Raw genomic sequence first — 23832 nt, forward strand, 5'->3', positions numbered from 1 at the left:
ACTTTTTTTCCTTACAGGGGCAATACTTGAAACCTATGTTGGGTATTTAACTTCACGAATAAATCCATCTTCGATAAGTTTGTTAACTTCGGTTTCAATCAAGGGAACCAAGTCCAGCGTAAAATGCCTTTGAGCTTGTTTAACAGGGTGAGCACCATTTTCGAATGCAAGGTGATGGACTGCTACTTTCGGGTCCAATCCAAGCATCTTTTTGTAACTCCAAGCAGATACATCCCTGAACTCTTTGAGTAAGTCAATATAAGTGCTCTCTTCATCAACTTCTAGTAAAACACTTAGGTAGGTGGGTCTTGGTTCTTCATTGGTGCCAAGGTTAACTTATTTTAAGGCATCAACTGTCGTCTTCACTCCTTCTTCAAGTTCAGGTGGATCATCTTTCGCATTTTCATCTTCTTGAGGGTCCCCATCGTTGAAGGATATGTGATAACACGGCAAAACATCCTCCAATTTCGCATTATCTTCCATTGAAGATGGAATGCCATTCTCGACTTGTACAGTTACATGATACGAAGAACCTACACTTTATTCATCTTCATCACATTCCTTAGTGTAGACCACAGTATATGACTTTACCTTCAGTACTTCTTTACATGAAACCACAAGTTTTGTTTGTCGCCTCATTCTAGAAGTAACCAAACTTTGGAAATCCTTAGAGATCTCCTGGATTTTGGGTGAAGCGGGTGTTCTTATGCTTTGAAAATTTCTCCAAAATTTGTTCCCCTTCTTTAATGGACCCAATTTTTCAAACACGGAGGTCCTCACAGGCAATTTTCCAAGTCGATCAAAGACAGAAGGCTTGTTAGAAGCGGTCGATTCATCTTCTACAGTGATATAATTGCTGCTCGCCCTTCTTATGGAAATGCGCACTGGTGACAGTTGCTTGTATCCCAAACCTTCATGTGGTTGCCTTATTGCAGCTTTTGATGGTAGCTTTCCTAACTTTGACGGCTTGTTAGGATTGTATCCAACCTTTGCAAATAGCTTGTAAGCGTTAGGATCAAAACCTTCATCTGTTCATTTTGTAGGGAGTGACACATTATGCAAATGACTTTGGGCCACAAACCCTGTAAGTGGCTTTGAGGACATCTTTACTGCCTCGATTCATTTTATCGGAAGAGTTAACTCCTTTAGCATGTTAGTTTGGAGATTAAATGATTCACCGTCATATTTCTTCCTTTTAGGGATATATTGGAGCGTGGGACTTACTTTCTTTCCATAAGACACAATACCCCCTTTATGAGATTTATTCACGTTGGCATGTGCCTCCTTAGTAATAGCTTTGGCTTTACCAATAGTCTTCTCATCTCTTTTAGTTATGGGCTCATCATTCTTGCTTTTCATGCCATCATCAACTTTTATCTCATTCACAATGCAGTTCTTCAAGTAGAACTTTGCATCGGCGAAATGTGATTCTGCCTCGGTGAATGGCTCTTCATCAGCAACCATCTTGTTCTCGACTTCACCCTCGTAGTATTTCAAACATTGATGATAGATATATGGAACCAATTTGTTCTCATGTATCCAAGGCCTTCCAAGCAAGACGTTGTATGAAGTCTTTGCATCGATCACATGTAGCCATGCACTTGATTGCATATCTTCAATGGTGATTTTCGGCCTGATCGCACCTATGGCTCTTTTCCCCCCTTGGTTGAATCCTTGGATCATCACACTACTTTTAGAGAGTTTGTTCATGGGAATACCAAGTTCTTTCACAGTGAAAATTAGCAAAATGTTCACTGAGGATCCTCCATCAACCAAAATTCGATTTACCCTTTCATCACGCATATAGCCAACCAGGTACAATGGGCGGTTATAAAGAGTGTCACCTAGCAGAAGATCATCATTTGTGAACATGACTTTTTCCTCACAAGCATTAACTTCTTGAGGAGTGTACTCGATGAGCTTTTCCGGAGATGGTTCCAACGGTAGGTCATCACTCTTTTCTTCCCCTTTGTCAGCGTGGCAACAAGAGGCATCGATACCCTTATGGGAAATCTTCGTGCGGAACCAAGATGGCAAGAAATCCTCCAAGGTTATTATATGTCGTGGATTTTGAGGGTGGTGCATCTCCACTTTTTCTTTCTTCAAACACCTAACTGGATTCTTTTCCGTTGGTCTTTATACCATCATCTTCCTTGTTAGTTGTTCTATTGATTCTTTTTGTAGGCTCCTTTTGTGGCGCCTACGACGAGTCACCAATGTCCAACCTTCATCATCATCCGGTTGATCGTCTCCAACTTTGTTTTTCATCAGTAATACTTCATTTTTGATTCCTTTTAAACTGCATAACTCATCTAGACTGAATGAGCCAAAGGTGATAGAGACTTGGTTCGCGCTTGCTTTCTCATCTTCAAGCACGATCTTCTTTTCATGGGCCAAGTCCATAACTTTGTTCTTGAAGACAAAGCACTTCTCTAGAGGGTGGCTTACAAGTTGGTGATATTTACAGTAATTTGGGTCATTCGTTTTCCCAACTTCATTTGGTCGCTTCATCTCCGGAAGCTCAATGAGATTTAACTCGAAGAGTTCTTCGAAAATGGCTGGCACATCAAAATCCATGAATGGGTACTCTTTCTCCTACATTTCTTTTAGAGTCAACTTTCCACTTGGATTATCTTGAAAAAAGTGGATTTCATACTCTGCTTCTTGCTCACCTTCGTCGTGAACTTCATAGGTGACATGTTGACATTTATAGCTTATTTGCTTTCAGACTTGGGTACGAACTTGCCCCACTTCCTGACTTCTTGCTTGTCATTGCCTTTGTGAGGTTCATATATGGGAAGCCTTTCATTTCCGGTGGAGGCCATGCTCAATTCCATGTCGTGGGCATGAGTTGCAAGTTCTTCAAATGTGCCAGGCTTGATACCTTGCAAGATGTAGCGCAATCCCCAATACATGCCTTGGATGCACATCTCTATGCCTGAAGCTTCACTAAGCATGTCTTTGCAGTTAAGGCTTGCATTCCTCCAACGATTGATAAAGTCGATAACTGGTTCATCCTTTCGTTGACGAGTATTTGTAAGTTCTATCATACTCACAGTGCATCTCGTGCTATAAAAGAGATTGGGGAATTCTTGCTCTAGTTAATCCCAGCTATTAACAGATCCAGCGTCGAGGTTTGTGTACCAATCAAAAGCATTTCCTTTTAATGAGCGGACAAACTGTTTGACGAGGTAGTCTCCATAAGTCCCAGCATTGTTGCATGTCATAACGAAGTGCGCCACATGTTGCTTTGTGTTACCTTTACCATCAAACTATTGAAACTTTGGATGTTGATAGCTAACAAACATCTTCAACATATCGACCCTTGCAGTGTACGACTTTGCATATGTAAGGGAGGATTTGGCAGCAACTTCATATTTGTTCTTAATTGTTCCCTCAATGAACTCCTTCAATTGATCGATTTGAATCATCCCTTCAGATGATACAGGGATAACCTTAGTGGATGCTGCTTGTTTTGGGGGAGAGTCACTCTTTAGAACTTCTAGGATCTTGGCGGGTGCATGGGTGGATTCTTCTTCCGTCAAGTTTCCCACCCTGTCTGTTAGCTTGTCAATTCTAGCCTCTTGATTTTGCATGCATTTGGTCAAGCCAGCGATTACTTCCGTCAAGTTTGCCAACTGCTCCTCCATAGATGAAGTGTTTGTCACCATGGCTTGCATGATTGTCGTGGAAGACGGAGAGTAGCATGGATTTTCACATAGATTGATCCTTGATTGGCTCACGCTATGTAGTGTAAGTGGGGAGGATCTATCACTTGAAGCATCATCATCTTCCTTCACAGCAGAGTGCTTGGATTCGGAGAGGTCAAGCAGAGCAAGAGTTTTCTTGATCTTTTCAGCAACATCGATTCCTCCTTCAGATGCATTTGTGGAAGATCTTGCTCCTTTTGAGGATGAAGATCTGAAAATAGGGATTGATGCGGACGACACTTGGGGTGCTTGTTGTCCTAAAGAGCTTGCTTTGCTCCTCGTAACTGGTCCAAAGCTTCCAAAGGTAACATCGAGGATGCTTTCCACATCAGCGTAGAACCTGGAGTTAGCAGCCTTGGTAGAAGTTGAATTGGAGTTGATTTTCATTGAAGCCATTTCAATGTTCTTGAACTTTGGTGATTGAAAAGTTAGAGATGAGAGGTAGAGATTTTCCCACTGGGCGTGCTAGAATTTATAGACAAAAAATTGCGTCGAGAAAATAAAATCAAGACCGAAAATATCGCAACAATCATAGTATTTTATTTCGAATATTTGAGTGTTATAATCTCTATGATTCCTCTGATTCTACTTTTCTAGTATAAATTCCAGGGCCTTTGAGCTTGATCTTGAATATGTATTTGATTTATCCGCCACAAACACTTTGATTGTTGATACGAATTGTATCACGAACAATTAGCCTTGATCTTAAACGCCTTGTATTTGATTTGACTTCATTCTTGATCTTGAATACTTGAATTGTTCTTCATTCTTGAGCTTGAACTTGATTCGTTCTTCGTTCTTGAACTTGACCTTGATTGCTTGAAGCCTGAAACTTGTAGAGAAATTTGCGGCGTTTGATCCACGAGCTCTCTCTTACTTTTTGTTATAACTTCTGGTCCCCTTTCTGAGTTATAAAGACCCCTATTTATAGTTGTGGAAGGGAGGAGTTATGATATAGACAAACTCTTTTCGACCAATCAGATTGAAGAGTGACATGGCCGCATTTGATTGGCCAGAACATGTCACTTGCACACATGGCGCGATTTCATTGGCCTTTCAGTGTGACTAGGCATGCCTTGTCATTTGACACGTGGCATGGTCCTATTGGCTCTTCCACTTGACTTGGCGCGCCACGTCATTTGACATGTGACACCAAACTGAGCCTCTAGGAAGATGACATCTTGGGCTTAATGAAGTGGGCTCATTACTTTAGCCCAATTAAATGGGCTAGCCCAATAATATTGGTCTTATATAATTAATCCAATTATAGTAGCCAAAAATATTTATTTGGACTAATATATTTAAAATATAATCCAAATTATTTGTTGAATTTGAATTCAATAAATTTTATATGCCTACACTACTATAAGCATTAATTAGTAACCTTATTAAAATATAACTAATATTTTGTCAGTAAAAATTCATATAGTTATGATCTGCTACCATATTAATTAAACTAAATTGATAGTAACGTAAAGACACTTAAGCCTCATTTATTTTTTTTAAGATTAAGACGTCTGAATCTGTTAATCTGAATACACATCTGAATATCAAGAAGTGTATTAAGATTAAGACATCTGAATCTGAATACACATCTGAATATTGAGATGTATATTAAGATCTGAATACTAAATGATTAAGACTGTTTGATTTTTAACATATGAATATATAAAATTTATCTTTACTTGAAAACTAATAAACATAATATTCAAATAAAATATTAATTAATCTAATATTCTATCAATAAAATATATATTTTTTTTAAAATATAGTAGTTGCTGGTTGTGATGGCTAACGGTGGTGCTTGTGAATGCCGACTAGAGGCAGTGGTTGGTGGTAAGTTTGGTTGATGGTGGTGGTTCAGGATAGTAGCTAGTGGTGATTAGTAATGGTGGCGAATATGATTAAGGATGGCGGTGGTGAGTGGTGATAGTTAATAATGGCGGGTGGTGATGGTAGTTGTGATTGAGGAAGGTGGTGGTGGGTGGCTGTAGTTTATAATAATGGACAGTGCTGATTATGGTTGTTGATGGTGATGGGGTGGTTAGTTGTGGTAGTTGAGGTGGATGAGTGTTGTTTGTGGTTGAGAATGATGGTGGTGGGAGTGGTGCGGATGGCGGGTGGTGGTAGTCGATTATGGTGGTTGTGGTTGAGTATGGTGGCGGTGGCATGATGGTAGTCGATAATGGTTGGCAGTGGCGATAATTAATAATGAATAAGGATGATAGCATCTTAATGAAATTAAGTCTCTGTTATAGATCTTAATCATACAGACCTATTCAGACCCATTAAGTGGTTCTGAAGTAAAAAAAAAATAAACATACTTAATGATTAAGATCTGAATAATTAAGATTTGAACTTTAAAAACAAATGCACTTAATGTCTGAGATCTAAATAATTAAGATTCACACCTCAATTAAGTGCAAACAAATAAGGCCTTACTCCTTTTAGGGTCCACTTTAATTGAAAGAACCTAAGAGTATTTGATGTATTTTCAATAAATAAAATGATCAATTTTATTGTTAATTAATACTAAAATATAGATTTCTTAATATATGTGAAAACAACAAAGAAAAATCTATTACAGTGAACGAGAGGGAGTAATTTTGGAAGCCTAACGAAACCCATGCAATTTTGTAGCCATATACACGTGCATTAGTGTTGTTTGATAGTAAAGAGAAATATTATTTTGGGTGAGACTCACCCAACAATAGTTGTATGAGGCCATCAGTAGAAATTCAAAAATAGTCAGATTTACAACTGGTCGTTCAAAAATAGCCCAGTTTCAAAAGTAATCGAAATTTAACCACTTTTTATGTAAAGATAAATCTGAGCGAAAACACTGTTCAAAACTCGGAAAATATGTCAGTATATTATACTGGAGTTCCAGCATAAGTATGCTTGAACTCCAGCATATTATACTGGAGTTCCAGGATAAGTATGCTGGAACTCCAGCATAATATGATGGAGTTCCAGCATAAGTATACTAGAACTCCGGCATAATATACTAGAGTTCCAGCAAGTATAATTGTCCAGTATAATATACTGGAGTTTGGAGCACCGATGCTCCAGTCTCCAGTATATTATATTGGAGTCATCAAAGTATACCGGTCCAACATAATATGCTGGAGTTCATACACAGGTGCACCGAACTCCAGTATATTATGCTGGACCGGTCTCTGTTGCAGCACAATAGTGGCTATTTTTCATTGACTTCGTAAACGCTGGCTATTTTTGAATGACCAGTCCGAAAATTGGCTATACCGTGCTATTTTTACGAGGCCATCCTCTATATTTGGGAAGTGTATTTGTTGGGCCCATTTACTGTCATGACCCTAAACCCCGAACCCGGTCATGATGGCACCTCTCATGAAGACAAGGCTAGCCAATTAAACCCAATTCACTTTTTAAAATAGTTAAACAAATATAAAGGCAGTCTAATCATGAATTAATGATAATGAGTAGCGGATATACAACCTAACACAGCCCTAACCGGGGTGTCACAAGTCACGAGCATCTACTAGGATATAAATACAACCGAAAGCCTGGAGTGTGCAAATACAGACCAATGAAATGGTGTGTGTGAGAGAGAAGCAGTGCTGCGAATGCCGACAACTACCTTGTTAAACTCCGATGACTCTGCCTCCGATCAGCCAAAAATCCGCTACCGGGTGCATAAATACCTGAATCTGCACACAATGTGCAGGGAGTAAAGTGAGTACTCCAACTCAGTGAGTAATAATAATAAATAAAGACTGAAGGCAAGAAATCACGTAAAGCATAACAAGATGATGTATAGAAGCAGTTCAAAACCAGTAAGAAAGCAGTGAAGTTGTAAAATCTCTTTAGAATATTTTGGCTCAGTTTACTTCTTTTGAAAATGGCTTTTCCAACAGTTACGCAAATGAATGCCAAAAACAGTTAGTGCAGATAAGCACAGAAATCCGCCTCTCGGGCACAAATACCATAGTTTAACAAGTAAAATGACAAGTAAATATGAAAGGTAAACAAATAAAGGTTCGCCCCTCGGGCGCAATGTCAACAACTCCGCCCCTTGGGCAATATCTCAGAACAATAACAGCCCCCGGGAAATCAAATATGTAGACATGTGATTTTTGACCCTCCCCGAGATTTCACCCATTTTAGCGTAAAATAGTTAGTTTAGGCCTAATATAGTTATTTCAACTAATTTTGACTATTTTACGTTATTTCGTCACAAAATAAAAATTACAAAAATATTTCTTCTTTTTAGTTGCTTTTAGTTTATATACCTTTCGTAAAACTAAAAAATACAAAAAAATAGTACCGTATTTTTATTTTAATATGATCTTTGAAAATATCAAAAAAAAGGTTTGTTTTAACGATTAGTCTTATCTTCAAGGCGTAGGTTCTAATAAATATCAAATAGTATTTAAATGTAGCTATCCTATTCTCTTTTCAACATTTCATTATTTAAGATGGTATCTTTGTTTAATCTTTAGAAAAAAACAGAAAGAAAATGAAAAAAAAAAAAACAGAAGACAACCAAAGAAAAGAAACGAAGGAATGGAAAGAAGGTAACGGGAAAAGCAAAAAAATGCAGGTAATCAATTAAACAATGTGGACCCCACCTTATCTATTCATAACAAACTACACATGCACTCTTATTCCTCACGTCTCACACACCTACACAAAGGGAATTCATTTCTATCCTCTAGGCTCACATTAGCATTGAGGATACCTTTCTTGCTGGAAAAAAACAACAGGGAAAAGGGAACAAAGCAGCACCCCTAAAAAATGAGAGGCTCAACGCCTCCCTCCATTCCCCTTTCTTCTGATTTTTCATTTTTTCTTCTTTAAGAAGAGGGATATCTTTCGCTGCAACAAATCGCAATCCAGCCGTGAAACCCCATCAAACCACTAAACAAAACCCATCTCTTAGGAGTCTGAAATCCAGCCGTGAAGTCAGTCAAAAATAGCCCAGATTTTCAGTCCAAAACCTGGTTAAAAGAAGCCGAAAATAACCTCAAAACCAGCCGGAGTTCAGCTTTATCGTTTTGGTTTAGTTCGAGTTTCCGGCTAACTTCAAGGCTGCCGGCGAGGTGGTTTTGAGGTCCCGAGTTGCTGGTTCCGCCCGTGTTCGCCGGCGAAAGCACCAGTCATGAGTCGTCGAGCTTACATCGTTGTATTCATCTTTATGTGTATAAAATTCAGACCTTGCAAATAGTTGCTGCCTCGTACCGGTTTTAGATTTTGTTCATATTTAAAAAGATAAATGTCTTTTGCTGCATTACAGGTCCGTTTCTCGGTTTATTCTGTTTTTCCATGTTCTGATTAGCTTGTTAAATAGTGTGAAGTGCCTTTAGCTCACGAAATGCATCTGAATGCTATTTGTTTGCTTCTTTTACGTATAAAGCATGAAAAGTTCATTTCATCTTCAATTAATTCATTATTAAATATCTTTTAATTGTTGTGCCAGTTTCTTTCTTTGGCTCTCTTATAAAAAAAAAAATTCTTCTTATTTTAAACCTTTATTGTATCATATATAGTTGGCCTCAATAATTTTCCGAGATGGAACAGTTGTGGAATGGGCAACGATTGTGTAATATAGAAGGGCCGTAATCAGTTAGATCACTGGGACCGTATGGTCACTAACTTTAAATAGTCGAATTTGAGGCTCTGAATGATTTGAGACAAATTAAAACATATCAGGTTAGTAAGTCTTTAATAATATTTTCTCCATAAATATGGCATCACAACAATCTCAAAGATTAGGAAAATAATTCAAAATGCGTAGTTGCTTTAGGCGCACTATTTAATAATTTACCTTCCTAAACTCGGGTGCGCATTTATGTGACCCAAATCCAAATCTCAACAATGTTAGATAGAATATGTCAAGAGCCGCGAGTGCATTTATGTGACGTGGTTCAAGACGTATTTTAAATAACGTTGCAATTTTTCCTTAAAATTAAATAAAAGTGGTTATAAAGTTAAAAATGCACATAGGTTTGGTCATGTGTTAAAAACAGATAATAGGTTAAATATAACAGTTGAGCGACCGTACTAGAACCACGGAATCCGGGAATGCCTAACACCTTCTCCCGGGTTAACAGAATTCCTTACCCGGATTTCTATGTTCGCAGACTGTAATATAGAGTCAATATTTCCTCGATTCGGGATTTGAACCGGTGACTCGGGACACCATAAATTATTCCAAGTGGCGACTCTGAATCTTTAATTGCAATAATCCCGTTTTAATTGTCCTTTAATTGAAAAAACTCTCATATACCCTTCTCGGGGGTGTACGAAAAAGGAGGTGTGACAACATAGAACAGTACCAGCCCCTCGGGCAAATCACATAGAACAATACCAGCCCCTCGGGCTATCACATAGAACAATGTCAGCCCCTCGGGCTATATCTCACATCACAATGGGTACCCGCGCTCACTAGGGTGTACAGACTCCGGGAGGGGCCTCTTACGGCCCAAGCGCAATATCAAGCCATCTCGTGGCATAAAATCTATGCCCTCGGCCTCATATCAGTCAAGCCACCTCGTGGCGTATAAATGTATCTTAGGCCCTCGGCCTCATATCACTCAGTGTATCCTCACATCTGGCCCTCGGCCGCACTCAGTCAGAAAATCATCACAAGCCCCTCGGGTATTTGTAAAACAGTAGTGCTCAGCCCAAAACATCGTTTAGAAATATCATTTAAGTCTCAAAACTGAGTAAAAGTGGTTGAGTTGTAAAAAAGTGGAAAACAACAGGACTGAGTTCAAGTAATAAATCAATACAGTGAGAAAATAGTGATAAAAATTCCCGGAGGGTTTAAATAGTTGGCACGAAGCCCAAATATGGCAATCAGCCCAAACTGTGATGATAACAAACAAGTTTCAGTCAAATACGCGGTAAAATTATCAATCGGGACGGACCAAGTCACAATCCCCAATAGTAAACGACCCCACGCTCATCATCAAGCGCGTGTCTCACCTCAATATAGCACTAAGATGAGCAATCCGGGGTTTCAAACCCTCACAGCATCATTTACAATCATTACTCACCTCGAACCGGCGAAATCCCTAGCTCGTGACGCCTTTGCCCCTCAAATCGGCCTCCACGCGCGTCGAATCTATCCAAAATCAGAACAAATACATCACAATATGCTAGGAGAATAAAGCCCAAGCGAAAACAATCAATATCGGGCACAAATTCCGAAATTACCAAAATCCGAGCCCCGGGCCCACTTCTCAAAACTCAAGAATTTTTACATTATTAGATTTCTTATCTCCTCTCGAGTTCATACGTATCAAAGGTTCTCAAATCCGACTCCAAATGATCCTTCAAATCCCAAATCAAAAGTCCAATTTCTCAAGCCCTAGTTCTTCAATTTTAGGCTTAGTTTTCCATGAATTTCTAGGTGGATTTCACAATATAATCGAGTTTTAATACCAATATTCTTACCTCAATTCGGTTCCTCTTGAATCCCTCTTTAATTTCCTTCAAAAATCTCCAAAAACGAGCAGCCATGGGTGAAAATAGACCCAAAATCGCGGACAAGACGACTTAAAAAATATTCTGCCCAGGCCTGACTTACCTTCTTCGCGAACGCGGTCAACCACCCGCGAATGCGTAGCACAAAAATTGCGTTGACCAACTTTACCCTACGCGAACGCGACATGCCAGTCGCGAACGCAGTGCTTCCATAGCCTTAACCTTCGCGAACGCGATGACTAACTGACCATCAGATCCAATTCCTCCTACGCGATCACGTATACACCCTCGCGAACGCGATGCATTCCTCTCACAAACCTTCACGAACGCGGCATGGACCCTCGCGAACGCGATGCTTATGAACCCGGGCCCTTCGCGAACGCGAAGGCCAACATGCCTGCAACTGAAACCTGCAATTTCTGAAGTTCTCAAAACATGAAATTGATCTGTTTAACCTCCCGAAACACACCCGATGCCCTCGGGACCTCAACCAAACCTACCAACATAACCCATAACATCATTCGAACTTGTTCCAATCATCAAAACACCTCAAACAACATCAAATTACCCGAAACTCATCGAATTCAAGCCTAAGTTTTCTAAAAACTTCCGAAATACGTTTTCGATCAAAAACCTAAACAAACTACGTCTGAATGACCTAAAATCTTGCACACACATCCCAAATGACATAACGAAGCTACTGCAACTCTCGGAATTCCATTCCGACTCCCGGATCAAAATCTCACCTATCAACCGAAAATCGCCAAAATCTCAACTTAGCCAATTCAGCCTAGTTCTACTCCGGACCTCCAAAACCAATTCCGATCACGCTCATAAGTCATAAATCACCCAACGAAGCTAACCAAATCATAAAAATTTTGTTCCGAGCTCATATACAAATAAGTCAACTCTTGGTCAAACCTTTCAAATTCAAAGCTTTCATCTGAGACTGTTCTTTCAAATTCATTCCGATTTTTCTGTAAACCAAAACCAACGATCTATATCAGTCATAACACATTATACGGGGAAAGCCATGCCCGAGAACTGGCGATCAAGTGCAAAAGCTCAAAACGACCGATCGGGTCGTTACATTTACTGACAGAGTTATAAATAAAGAAAAAAGGTGAATTAATGGAATGTGGGCCAAATTAAAAGATTAGATATAGATAAAAATTAGGTATAAATATAAGTTGTACTGTTGTCGTAAAAGCCACAATCTCGCCATCAGAAATAAATTAAAGAACTCGAACACTTAAAATAAGAGCCTTTCGATTTTCCTACCTGAAACAACTCCCTAAACAAAAAACTTCCTTAGCACCATTTCCTCATGTGTATTAATGTGAAAACCATTCTGAGTATTAGTTATTTCAATAACATATAGTAGTAATAATTTGTCTTAATTTTGTAATTAAAGTGCATAAATTTAGCAAAATTTTGATACAATAAAGAAAATAACCGTTGATTCCCAACTCCATATCCAACTTCTAGCAAAATATGCCTTCAGCTTCAAGTTGCAAAATATGTTTTGATAACAACACATATACAAGTTCAGTTATAACTATCTCTTTGAACTGTAATTATGCTACTTTCTCCAAAATATTATTTTTAATTATAAGCTGAATGTCATTAGAAAATTGCACAATCTTAATATAATTTATTCAGGCAGATGACCTAAAGCAAAATATGCATGAAAATTCAAATTGCGGAAACTAAAAACTAAATAAGCAATTGTGTAGTGTATACCAATTTCAACCATCTCTATAATCAATAGAAATGAATTGGCTTTAGCCTTCATGAATCATGGGTTTTATAGTGAGAGAAAAGTAATTTAATATAAGGGTAAAAAACTAAATTATTTGGCCAAATCTCAACTGCATTTTAGCCAAAAAGCAATAAGTTAGGATAATCAAATTATAACTTTTGGCTTGTTTTAAATTATTTTAGCTTAAAAGCAAATTCAAATTACTTTTTAGGTTTGTCAAATACTAAAACAAGACATAAAGTACTTTTAAGTTAAATTAGTGAGCTATTAAGTCAATCCAAACACCCTCTTATTGAAAAAAATTTATATTGATCTTATTTTAATTTTATAGTAAACAATATTTTTATAATGATACAATTTTTCTTACAGGTTAAATATGGTAGCAAATGTATCAACATGCAAAAGTACTCAATGCTAGTAACCACAATTTTGTATTTCTATACCGAACGAGGAGTATTTTACTTATAGTATATATAATATATTTCATATATATAGTAACCACAATTTTGTATTTCTATACCGAACGAGGAGTATTTTACTTATAGTATGTAATATATTTCATATATATATATATATATATATATATCAATGAAAAACTTCTAAAGATTCATTTTTAAAGCTTTGGTAACTTAAGATGATTTTTAAAAGATATAACCTATGATAATGAAAAAAAGAAGAAGAAAACAGATATATATTACATACAAAAATATAAATATTACGTTTGGTGATGAGCTAATAAGGTAATTAGGGAGGGAAAATGAATTTCACGTTTTTCTCTCCCTCCATTTGTCTAGTACTATTTAGCTATTTATTTATTAAATATGGGTGGGGCTGGGATCCACATGAATAGCAAAATCACTTTTTCTTCTTTGGTTATTTAAAAGGATTTTTTCTTAACTATACCATATATGAAACCTTATTATCCTAAATGTGTATAGTTTGTTAATTACCCGCTCAGTCCACACTTTAACTACAATTTATATACCATTCGATTATTAGGCATTAAAAGGGCAGAATATTCCCTAAAAACGCGCTAAAATTAAGGAGAGAATCTTGGTGTTAATTGATTCTACATTAAATTCAATTTTTAAAAAGGGAAAGGAGATTTCTCATCTGCGTATTTTTCTCCAGAACTACAATTCAAATTCTCGAAAAAAAAGAACGAACAATTCAAATTTTCGAGTTTCAACAACTCAAAGTTGAAAAAATCTGTTCTTCCATATATTTCCCACCATTGATAGCCATTAAAAAGCTTGAAAACTTTGAATTCAAATTTGGGTTTTCAAAAATCATTATTTGTTTGGATTGGGTGTTGTTGTAAATAATTCGGAATATGTTTAGGAGTTTATATCTCAATTTTGAGGGGTTTTGGTGAAGATTAGACTTGCTTTTGACTGAATTTCAGATTGAAACTCGAAGAAGAAGACATATTTCCAGAAATTGTAGATAAATTATAGATAAATTGTAGAATTGTAGATAAATTGTAGATTGGGAAGACTAAAACTTCTACAAATCTTCTACAATTATGTCGAAAATGCCAATTATGCTACAATTGAAATGGGAATTGGGATATTAAAATTCAATGTATCTAGTTTGTAGATATCTACAAATTTTCTACAAAAAATCTACAAAGAAACTACAAATCAGTTTACGTATGTATAAAGCAGTATTATTTTGAAGGGTATCTATAAAATTACTACATTTATAGTACAATTACACTACAATCTATGTTGAAAAAAAATGTTGACTACAAAATTTTCTCTTTATCTACAAAATTTCTACAAATAAACTACAAATCAATTTTTCCAGGATTGATGAAGAACAAAACAACAGAAGATGCTGAAGATGGGCCACCGGAGTTGCTCTTTATTCACCATACAAGTAAAATTTCTGACTTCTCATGGAACCCATGTGAAGACTGGGTCGTCTCTAGTGTTGCTGAAGACAATATACTACAAATCTGGCAGATGGCGGAAAACATCTACCACGATGAAGATGATATACTCAATGGGTCTCATCTCTGTATTTTTTGAGAAGAAGAAGGAATGGAGAAGAGAAAGAAATGGGAGGGGAAAACGAATATGGTTAGATATTAGGAATTAAGGGGAGAGAGAAACGTGGGATATATGGATACCTTTAATTAAGGAGTAAAAACTGCCCATTAATTAGACCCTTAATTAAGTATGGTATAGGATTGGTAATTTGGTATACGGGTTTGTAATTAAATCAAACCTTAAACATTAAGGGTAATAAGGTTTCATATATGGTATAGATAGGTAAAAATCCCTTATTTAAATTAGTCCAATGTCAGTAAATGGGCCCAACAAATACACTTGTCACATATAGAGGGTGGCCTCATACAACTATTGTTGGGTGAGTCTCACCCAAAATAAAATTTCTAGATAGTAAGCAATAAATACAAACCATTCATGGAAATAATTAGAGAAATTTTCATAAAGCACTATCTTTTAGTAGTAATTAGCCATGTATGGATTCCACTTGCTATATTACGGAATATAGATATCTTTTCTGTGGTTATAAGATGTATTTGATGTATTTAAGCTATTGTATTCATGAATACAGTAGCAAAAATAGGCGTAAATCAGGGAAGTCCAGCTAATCAGTTGTTGTATTCGACTGTATTCATGGAGTGAAACATGGGATTACAACTGGACAGATTATTATATTCGACTGTATTCGACTGTATTCACGACGTGAAATAGGGGATTACACTATTTTAAAACGGAAAGTGAATCAATTAACATAATAGACTCCTAATATAACTCAACAAACTCAATTATAACACATAAATTTTGTATTTTTTAGTTATAAAAAAGATTCTCAACCGCAAAATACAATGAAATAAATAGAATACAGAGGGATACATTGAAATACAATGAAAAAAAAGAAACTGAATACAATGAAATACATGGAATACAACGAGATACATTAAATTACAATGAAAAAAAAGATAGTGAATACAATGAAATACATAGAAATACAGCGAGATACATTGAAATGCTCTTAAAAAAAGGTAAAAAAATCTTCAAATTGCTCAACCCCAAACTTCAGACGACCTATTTTAGTCGACAATTTCCCGACGACCCATCGGATTCCGACCATGATTTCATAAGCAATTTGAATGTATCTCGCTGTATTTGAAGATTCTGTACACTCTGTTTGACTTTGATAAGGACATCGCTGTATTTGCTGAAACTACCACCACAGACGAAGGTCCTAGAAGAATCAAAAACATAGAAAAAGTCGAAACCTATTATTCTTGTCTTGATTCAAGAATCCAACCAAAACCAAAGATGTAACCCACCAAAATTCTCAAAGGCCAATCATACCACAGGTTTCAAATTTCTAAAACCACCAAATTGCAATAAAATCTTAGGGAACTTGCGGTGAATAGCAGGATAATCCCCATATGCTGTAACTATCAAAATCAAAGCTTAAAGAAGAGAGATTTTAGGATCAGAAACTTTAGACAAATAGGTTTCTGAACTGGGTTTCTCTCAACCGGATGCGGGGAGCCGGAGCAATTTTGAAGTGGGCTTTGCACAAATCCGGTGGAAGAAGGAGGAGATCGGAAATTTTAATGGGATGGGGGAAGTGTCACGACCCGAATTTCCCACCTCTCAGGAGTCGTGATGACGCCTACTGATGAGAGCTAGGCAAGCCAATCCTTAACTACTTACTTCATTATCAAATTACTTCTTTTTAACAAATATAAGTCGATAACATGAAAACAACGGAACTTTAAATAATTAAGCAGAAGATAACAATTAAATGTCTGAAATCTGCATATATTATAAATACATAAGTCTTAGCCACCCAAAACCTGGTATCACAGTATCACAGACGGTCTAAGATTTACTACATACAAAGTCTGAAGAAATAATAATACACTGTTTCTGAATGTAAGGAAAATGAAGCAGAAAAGTAGGGATAGAGGGAGACGCCAGGGTCGGCGGACGCCTGCAGGTCTACCTTGGATCCCCGCATGGACTGAAGGTAGCCTCCACACTATAGTCCAAAAACTGATCCGGAATCTGCACATAGTGCAGAGTGTAGTATCAGCACAAACGACCCCATGTGCTGGTAAGTGTCTAGCCTAACCTCGGCGAAGTAGTGACAAGGCTAGGACCAGACTACCAAATAAACCTGTGCAGTTCAAATGTATACAGTGGAAAAGAAATACAGAAATAACTAGTCAATATAGGAAGGGGATCATGTTGTGGGGGAGATAACAATTCCGAATAGAAAGATATCAAGTAATGAATGAACAACATAACTCGGATATCAACAAAGAATCAGAAATCCATAAATGCACGACATCACCCTTCGTGCTTTTACTCTCGTCCTCACCAAAGCAATTATATAATAAAAGGGTGCACGACATCACCCTTCGTGCTTTTACTCTCTTTCCGCACCATATAATCAATAAAATCGGCACGGAATGGTACATCGTGCGGCATGGCATCGCCCTTAGTGCTTTACTCTCTTTCCTTACAATCGTACACGACATCACCCTTCGTGCTTTACACTCTTCCTCACAGAACAAACAATACACGGCATCACCCTTCGTGCTTTAACATTTTTCCTCACCCAAATAACAATCACAAACAATGGGGCAAGGGAATAAACATGATTATAATAGGAATTCCGGCAAGGGAACAACAATCTAACAATTATGTCCCGGCAAGGGAGCAACATCAATAATATCAACGTTCCGGCAAGGGAGATAACCAATAAAGCAGCAATATCCCGGCAAGGGAACAATTAATGACTTCTTTCTCTTATTCACTTTTACTTCATAACTCACTTTACCACTTAAGCCAATGCTCCAAAGGGTTCAATCAACTCATATAATTTTGTAATTCGTAATATAACTTGAGCCAATCCTCCTCGATGTTCAAAGGTCACATTTCCTTCCACAAACTTCTCACAACAAATAGAAATCAACTCTAAAGCATGGATAATACAACGAAGTTATGAAAATCACAATATAAGACTCACGGACATGCTTGACACCAACGTATAGATACTCGTCACCATGCCTATACGTCGTACTCAACAATTATCACATAGCAAATAGTACTCGACTCCTAATCCCTCAAGCTAAGGTTAGACCAAATACTTATTTCGAACTTCCACGACCAACTCAAGCCTCAAACACCGCCTTTACTTTCGAATTCGGCTCCAAATCAATTGTATCTATACATAATCGACTTCATAACATCAATATATGCTAAACAATCCAATTCCAATGCTTAATTATAGCTTTCTAATCATTCTTCCCAAAAAGTCAAAGAGTTTGGCTCCTGGGAAATTTGCCTTACGCGTTCGCGAGTGGACCCACGCGAACGTGAAGAACAAAATCCCTGGGCACTGAACAGCAAAAACCTACAACTTTTCATAAGTTCAAAACCTTCCGAAACACATCCGAAACACACCCGAGTCCTCGGGGCTCCTAACCAAACATACGTACTAACTCAACAACATCATACGAACTTATCCATGCAATCAAATCGCCAAAATAACCTCAAAACCAAAGAACTTCCTCAAACTTCTTAAACATATTTTTTTTTTTTTTTTTGCAATTTAGGTCCGAATCACGTCAAATGACATATGTTTTTCACCAAATTCCACAGAATCATCTTAAATCATATATAACACTTGTACCGCGCGCCGAAACCAAAATACGGTCCCGATACCATCATGTTTTAATCAAATTTTATTTCAAATTCCTTTAAAAAATTTCAGAAAATATTTTTCTTTAAAAATTCATTTCTCAGGCTTAGGACCTCAGAATTCGATTCTGGGCATACGCCCCAAGTCCCATATTTTTCTACGGACCCTCCGGGACCGTCAAATTATGGGTCCGGGTCCGTTTATATAAAATATTGACCGAAGTCAAATTAACTCATTTTACAGTCAAAATTTATCATTTTCACAGATTTTCACATATAAGCTTTCCGACTACGCGCCCGGACTGCGCACACAAATCGAGGTGATGCTATATGAGGTTTTCAAGGCCTCGGAAACACAGATTTCAATTTAAAAGCAAGTGATGACCTAAAGATCATCACATCCTCCACCTCTAAAACAACTGTTCGTACTCGCACGGATAGAAGAAGGAAGTACCTGAGTTGTGGAAAAGATAGGGATAACGGCTCTGCATATCGGACTCGGACTCCCAGGTCGCTGCCTCAGGAGGCTGACCTCTCCACTGAACACAAACAGAAGGAAAACTCTTCGACCTCAACTGACAAACCTGCCGGTATAGAATAGCCACCAGCTCCTCCTCATAAGATAAGTCCTTGTCCAACTGGACAGTGCTGAAATCTAACACGTGGGATGGATCATCGTGATATTTTCGAAGCATGGACATATGAACACTGGATGCACGGATGATAAGCTCGGCGGCAATGCAAGTCTATAAGCCACCTCTCCCACTCGATCAAGAATCTCAAACAGACCAATGAACCTAGGGCTAAGCCTGACCTTCTTCTCAAATCTTATCACGCCCTTCATAGGCGACACTTAGAGCAATACCCGTTCACCGACCATGAAAGCCAAATCTCAAACCTTGCGGTCGCCATAACTCTTTTTCCTGGACTGGGCTGTATGAAGCCTATCCTGAATAATCCTAACCTTATCCAAGGCCTCCTGAACTAGATCCGTACCAACAGTAGCCTCTCCCGGCTCAAACTATCCAACCAGAGACCGACACCGCCTACCATATAAAGCCATGTAGGAAGCCATCTGGATACTCCACTGATAGCTGTTGTTGTAGGCAAACTCTGCTAAAGGCAAAAACTGATTCCACGAGCCTCCAAAGTCAATGACACAAGCTCGGAGCATATCCTCCAAAATCTGAATAGCCCACTCGGACTGCCCGTCTGTCTGAGGATGAAATGTTGTGCTCAACTCAACCTGCGTGCCCAACTCTCACTGAACTGCTCTCTCCAGAAATGTGAGGTAAACTGCGTACCTCAGTCTGAAATGATAGACACAGGCACACCATGAAGACGAACAATCTCCCGGATATAGATCTCAACTAACCTCTCGGATGAATAGGACACTGCCACAGGAATGAAATGCGCAGACTTGGTCAGCCTATCAACAATGACCCACACTGCATCGAACAACCTCTGAGTCCGTAGGAGTCCAACAACGAAGTCCATAGTGATCCGCTCCCACTTCCACTCGAGAAGCTCAATCCTCTGAAATGAACTACCGGGCCTCTAATGCTCATACTTAACCTGCTGACAATTCAAACATCGAGCCACATATGCAACGATATCTTTCTTCATTCTCTGCTACAAATAATGTTGCCGCAAATCCCGATATATCTTTGCTGTGCCCGGATGAATAGAGTACCGGGAGCTGTGGGCCTCCTCTAAAATCAACTCCCGAAGCCCATCCACATTTGGCACACAAACTCGACCCTGCAATCTCAAAACTCCATCATTATCTAAGGTAACCTGCTTGGCACCTCCGCACTGCAATTTGTCCCTGAGGACACACAAATGAGGATCATCATGCTGCCGATCTCGGATACGCTCCAATAATGAAGAACGAGCGACTATACAAGCTAACACACGGCTGGGCTCAGAAACATCCAACCTCACGAACTGATTGGCCAAAGCCTGAACATCCAAAGCAAGCGGTCTCTCATCGACCGGAATATAAGCAAGACTGCCCATACTGGCTGACCTACTACTCAAAGCATCGACAACCACATTGTCCTTTCCTAGATGATATAAGATAGTGATATCATAATCTTTCAACAACTCCAACCACCTCATCTGTCTCAAATTCAACTCCTTTTGCTTGAACAAATACTGAAGATTTTTGTGATCCGTAAACACCTCACATGCCACGCCATACAAATAATGCCTCCAAATTTTCAACGCGTGAACAATGGCTGCCAACTCTAAACATGAACCGGATAGTGCTTTTCATGAATCTTCAGCTGCCGCAAAGCATAGGCAATGGCCTTGCCATCCTGCATCAACACTGCACCGAGTCCAATACGAGATGCATCACAATAAACTGTATAAGGCCCTAAACCCGTGGGCAAAACCAACACCGATGTCGTAGTCAGAGCTGTCTTGAGCTTCTGAAAGCTCGCCTCACACTCGTCCGACCATCTGAACTAGGCACCCTTCTGGGTTAACCTGGTCATCAGGGCTATGATAGATGAAAACCCCTCCACGAACCGACGATAGTAGCCTGCCAATTCCAAGAACTCCGAATCTCTGTAGCTGATGCTGGTCTAGGCCAGTTCTTGACTGCCTTAATCTTCTTCGGATAAACCTGAATACCTCTACTGATACAACATGACCCTGAAATGCAACTGAACTCAACCAGAACTCACTGTCACACCTCCTTTTTCCGGCACCGCGAGGTGCGTAGGGAGTTTTTTTTTTCAATTAAAGGACAGTCGAAACGGGATTGGTTTAATTATTTCAGAGTCGCCACTTGGGAGATTTAGGGTGTCCCAAGTCACCAATTTTAATCCCGAATCGAGGAAAAGAATGACTCTATATTACAGTCTGCGTACCAGAAATCTGGATAAGGAATTCTGTTAACCCGGGAGAAGGTGTTAGGCATTCCCGAGTTCCGTGGTTCTAGCACGGTCGCTCAACTGTTATATTCGGCTTATTTATCTGATTTTTAATACAATTATGAACCATGTGCAAATTTTATCTTTTACCGCTTTATTATTATAATTATTATTTTTTAGGAATGTGAACATCGCTTAAAACATATCTTTGGATTGTGTCACATGAAATGCACCCACAATACGAAACATATTTTATTTGATGTTTTAGGATTTAGATTTGGGTCGCATGAAATGCGCATCCGAGTTTAAGAAGGTAAAATTAATTAAATCGCGCCTAAAGAGTCTAACGCGTCATTATCTTTGGGGAAGGAAGTGAAATTCACTAAACAATCCATCCCAAATTCTAAGTAATTTTTTTAAATAATTAAATAAATAAATGAGATTGGAGAATCCTATAAATTTTGTATTATTTACATCTATTTATTTTTAGCGATATCCTTTAATAATATCCTTTAATGACTACATTTTTATTATTACTAAGTTTTTTATACATATAAAATCAATATCTACATTCTTGAAAATGACATATTAAATAGAAGAGAAAAACAAATATTAACAGAAAGTAATAAAATTATAATCATAAATACAACATGGAATTATCGAAAAGTAAAAAAAATAAAAAAAACTAATTATCCCATAGTTGGATTAAAATTCAAATTATTAGTAAGACTTAAGCTTATTGAAACTAATTATTTACAAATACTGAAAATTGAAAGAAATAAAAATAAAAACTTGAGTACTAAATCATATTTCCAAAAATTTAAACAATTTAACATTAACTAACTTTGTTTTAATTCATCATGTCCTAATACTTGTTTGCAAACTAATTCATGTTATAACTGAAATTGACTACATGATTCGGATTAACTTATCGTTGACGAAAAACCTTCTGAATAAGGAACTTAGTTAATTTTTGCCAAACTGATTCAATAACGCCATTTTTACGTTATTTCTTCTATTTTTTTTATTAAACAGTTTTAATTAATAATCAGGCTTAAATATATTTCCTAATAATCTGGTAAAGGCGTTATTTAATATGTCGCTATAATATGCCTAGTTATGCCGATGACAGTGATTTACAGAATAATAATACATGAATAACCTAAATACAATACAAAAATTAAATTAAACTAAATTAAAAATTTAACACTCCATTCTTCATTTCAGCTTACAAAATGCCAAAATTACAGTTGTGTACCTGATATTGTCAATATAAGAAGAAGAAAGTCAGCAACGTAATACGTAACACAGCAACAGCAACAATAACCAGCAATAACCAGTCAACGAAAATCCCAGTGACAGCTTTGAAAAATTCAAAATAAAATCCAGGAATGCCGAAAATAATGGACAGAAACCAAAGGAAATTTTCAGATTTTTGAAAGGCTAGTTAATCTTCAACCCTTAATTTCTACACCTGTATACCAGAATATTTCTCAGGTGTGTAAATTTTTTTTCTTTCTTTGTATGTTTTTTCTTTTCTTGAGAGTTTCAATGTTTTTTTTTTCGGAATAAATGTTCAGCTTTTTTTTTCAATCTCTTTTTTTCTGTCTGTATTTTTTCTTCTCTCCCTTCTTGTGTTCAAGACTTCACGTATATATATCCCATCCCATAAATCAATTAAAATCAATCCCTTTCTCTACCAAACCCATTATCTTCCCACTCATCCCCATTATATTAAAAAAACATATCACACCACCCCATTTCATTTTGTCCCCCATGCTTCTTTTAAAATAATGCAAGATTCCCCTTTAAATTAAATCTTGTCCCCCCTTTATATTAAATAATAATATCACAAACCACCCCATTTCATTTTGTCCCCCATGCTTCAAATAAACAATTACAAAATGTACAATTCCTAAACTACCCCTTCCGACCTTACTGAAATTACCAAACTAACCCTGATCGTATTACAAATTTACCAAACTACCCATCAGCTATAACACATCATTTAATCAAACATAACCAAAATATAGTCAATATGATCAATTTCTAACAATGTTCAAACAACAATATGAACATGGATGAACATCATAACAACAATATCACATGAACATGATTTTAACAACATTTCAACAACAAATCATATGAACATAAATTGAACAACCAAGAATAACTAAAATTTGATTGAACAATAGTTTAGCAACAAACAATCCTATTTTCGGATTCAACAACAACAACAAACAAAGTATGAAGATTTCTAAATTCAATCATATTGAACTTAAAATCAACTCTAACAACATTACAACAAACAA

Source organism: Nicotiana tabacum, chromosome 18 (genome assembly GCF_000715075.1).
Source record: "Nicotiana tabacum cultivar K326 chromosome 18, ASM71507v2, whole genome shotgun sequence".
Lineage (NCBI taxonomy): Eukaryota > Viridiplantae > Streptophyta > Magnoliopsida > Solanales > Solanaceae > Nicotiana > Nicotiana tabacum.